This window comes from Pediculus humanus, genomic scaffold (assembly GCF_000006295.1).
Source record: "Pediculus humanus corporis 1103172107499 genomic scaffold, whole genome shotgun sequence".
NCBI lineage: Eukaryota > Metazoa > Arthropoda > Insecta > Psocodea > Pediculidae > Pediculus > Pediculus humanus.
This window is the reverse complement of record NW_002987115.1, coordinates 191,972-195,904: the sequence shown is the minus strand read 5'-3', so window position 1 is coordinate 195,904 and position 3,933 is coordinate 191,972.

Sequence of the window (3,933 nt, the reverse complement as noted above, 5' to 3'; positions counted from 1 at the left end):
ATGTAGTCGTTAAAAATTAAAAAATAAAAAGAATTAATTAAAGTATGTTAATTAAACCTAACACATGTTCTTTTTAGAAATCTCCCCAAACAGAGTTTTTTAAAAAAATTTTTTTTTTCCTTCCCGATAATCCGCGCATTAACAATAACATTTTTAAAATTTGATGAATTATAATGAGTGACAGTGAGAGAGAGAGAGAGAGAGAGAGAGAGAGAGAGACAAACAAGTAGAAATAAAAAGAGAAAGAGAGACAAAAACTTTTTTCATGGTTTTTAACTTAAAAAAAAAAGGTTTCAACTAAATTCAAATATAAAAAAAATAAAGTTACCTTTTACCCTTTTTCCTTTTTTTCCTTTTTTCCTATTTTTTTAGAAAAAATAAAAATTACCGGATATTAAAATTAAAATTTCAAAAAAAAAAAAAAAAAAAAAAAAATTAGTTTTAATCTTACTGTCATTTTCATTATGATACTAATAATAATAATAATAACGATGATTTTTCAAGTTCGAATTTTTTTTTTTTTTCGTTTTGCTTTTCATTCGGGGATTTTCCGCAATAGCGCTGCTGTTCTTTTCGCAACAGTTTTTTTTTTTTTATTTTTTTATTTTTAATATACTTTTTTAATTTTTCAAAGAAAATGTTTTTTTTCACGCATAGAATTTTCCCTAATTATGTTTTTTCCTTTTTCCACCCGTTTCCTTTCTCCTTTACCCCTCGCCCCTGACGTCAAGTAAAAAAATTCCCCCCCCCCTTTGAACCCAACTTCTTTTCACTTTATTACAACCACTCAGACTCGAAAGCTCTCTTGATTGACTCGTTATAAAATCTACAATAATAATAATAATAATAATAATAATAGTAAAAGTAGTAATAAACTAAAGTTAAAAATGATGATGATGATGATAATAATAATAATATTAATAATAATAACGGTAACGGTAACGATAATAATAAAATTTTTAGTTTTTTTTTCGCTTTTCTCTCTTTTTTCACCCAATTTCAAAAAATTTAAAAAAAAAAAAATCTGACGAGATAAAAATAAAAAAAAATATTTTTTTAAAAGCAGACGATTTTGATTTTTTTTTTAATAATAATAATAATAAATTTTTTAAGATTTAAAATATAAAAAAATAAAAGAAAAAACGTCACGTATTTAATTATAAAAAAAAAGAAGTATTATTATTATTGTACTGTTTTTGTTTTGTTTTTTTTTTTTTTAATCTGTCGTCTGCTAAGTTTATATTTTGTTTACGTCCTTTTTGTTTTGTCATTCAATTATACATCGAATCCGGAGAATGGAGAGAAAAAAAAAAAAAATTATTTCAATTTACACTTTGACAAGTGAATCTAATTTTAACTTTTCATGTTGTTATTTATTTAATTATTTATTTTTTACATTAGTCTCAATAAAAATAAATAAATAACGAAACGGAAAAACATTTCAGGGAGGGGAGAAAAAGAGAGAGGGGGAGTGAGTGGGCGAACAAGAAAAAAATTAATTTTTTAATGAAAAAAATAAAAAAAAAACGTAAAAACGGCCCACGTTTGCACATAGAAAAAGTTTAATACTCGCATATCGGAAACTTCCCTCATGAGAATTTTATTTACCTCTCTCTCACTCTCACTCTTTCTCTCTCTCTCTCTCTTTCTCTTGCTTTCGTTTTTCGAGTGCATCCCATTAAAAAATAAAAAAAAATAATAATAATAAAAGTTTTTTTTTTTTTTAAACCAACTTTTGCCTTTTCTAAACTCATTAAAAAGTTTTTTTTTTTTTTTTTTATTTTCCCTCTCTTTCCTCTTCCTCTTCCCCCTCCCCCCCTCTCTCTCACTCTCTTCATTTCACACAGGAATGTTGCATTTCAATTATTTCATTAAACAAAAAAAAAAAAAAACTTTTACTTCAAAATCAGTTAATAAAATAAATGTGTGTTTAAATTTTTTTTTTGTTTTCCCCCCGAATAAAAACCCGAATAATAATAATAATACTTACTCAAAAATTTTTTTTTTTTACCTTTGACACTCTCTCCTGTTTTCCTTACCCCCTCCCCAAATCTTTTTCCCCAATCGCTAAATAAAACAACCCAACCTAACCATTTTTTTCCATTTATTTATTGATTTCATTTGATTTTTAAACTCGTTTCTTTTTTGCGGGCGTTTAAAAAAAAAAAAAAAAAACGAAAATTGTTAACGACAGCAAAAAAAAACCTGATTTCGATCGGTAGAGTTTCTTCGGAGTAGTTAAACACAAATTCATACCTGAAACAAACAAACAAACAAACAAAATTAACATTTTTCGAAAAAAAAAAAAAAAATTTTATTTTATACGTACTTTCCTAAGGGAAAAGAGGGAGTAAGTGAGAAGGACAAACAATCACCCTTACGGGAAGAGAAAGAGAGAGAGAGAGAAATTAATAATAATAATTTGAATTTCTTTTATCATTATCATTATTATCATTACGCGCTAATTTCAAATCAATTTCTAATTTTCATTTTTTTTCCGACGATTTCTTTAAAAAATTCTTTTTTTCCGTTTCCGCTCACACTCCTCTCTCCCTCCACCCCTCCTCCCATCCTTTTAACATTTCTTATTATTATTCTATTATCGGTTTTTATTATCCTTATAATAATAATAATAATAACAATAAAAATTTTTAACCCGTTTTTTTTTTTTTTTTAAAGTTATCGTTTCGCTTTTTTATATTATCGAATTACATATATGCATATTATTATTATTATTATTATTATTATTATTATTATGTGTATAATAATAATAATAATAAAATTAACCTCTGATAAATAAACAATTTGCGTTTTTATTATTATTATTTTTTTTTTCAAGTTTTGCACGATATAATGAATTAGAAAAAATTTTTTTTTTATGATTTCCACGCGCTTTCGTCAAATAAAAAAAAGAGAGAGAGAGAGAGAGAAAGAGAAAGAGAGAAAAAAGTGTTCGATTCCAATTTGAGGAGACACGAAATTCTCTTTAACCACATTTCATTATATTTAACCTCGATCCCTTTCCCCATTTTTTTTTAGAAAAACGAGGAAAATCCCCCCAAAAAAAAAATCAAAAACGGGTAAAATTCGTGCACGCACATACCCCCTTCTACTACTACCACCACTATTATTTTCAACGAGTCGAGAGGGAAGGGAAGGGGGGAGGGAAAAAAAACTTTATTGGGCGTTTGCAATTATTTATACGTTTTCAAATATGGCGTCACGTGAAGAACAACACACGAATAACTACACACACACACACACACACACATATATGTATAAAACGAAATCGATCAAGGTAACCTTTTTTAAGTAAAATCAATCCTCTTTTGTTTGCGGTCTAATAAAAAAAAAAAAAAAGAAAACCTTTTGAAAACTAGAAAAGAAAATTTGGAAAATATTTTTCGAAAATAATTTAAAACTAATATATATTGATTTGATAACTAAAAATTTAACTGATAAACTTTTCTTTTATCAAATCACAAAACTTTACTCATTAGAAGGAAAAAAAAAAAATTTTTTTTTTTTTAAAACGTTTAATGAATCGTTAAATCAACAACAACAACAACAAATCATTCAACCGGAAAAAATAAGTGAAATATTTACTAAGCAAAAGAAGAATATGAGACGAAAAGGAAAAGCAGACGAAAATTTATATATATATATATATATATATATATAAAATCAACAAGATGGTGGTGATTTCAAACGAAAAGTAAGAAAAAGAAAAAAAAATATCAAATCGATGCGCGTCCCGACAACACCGAATTTACCAAACCGTGAAAATGAAAATTTTTCCTTTTTTCCTTTTTTTGGAACGTAATAAAAAAAAAAGGAAAGAAAGGAAAAAAGGAAAAAAAAAGAAAATTTTTAAAGAAAAATAAATAAAAAAATAAAGCAGACGGTTTAAGGAAACCGCAAGAAAAAAAAAGA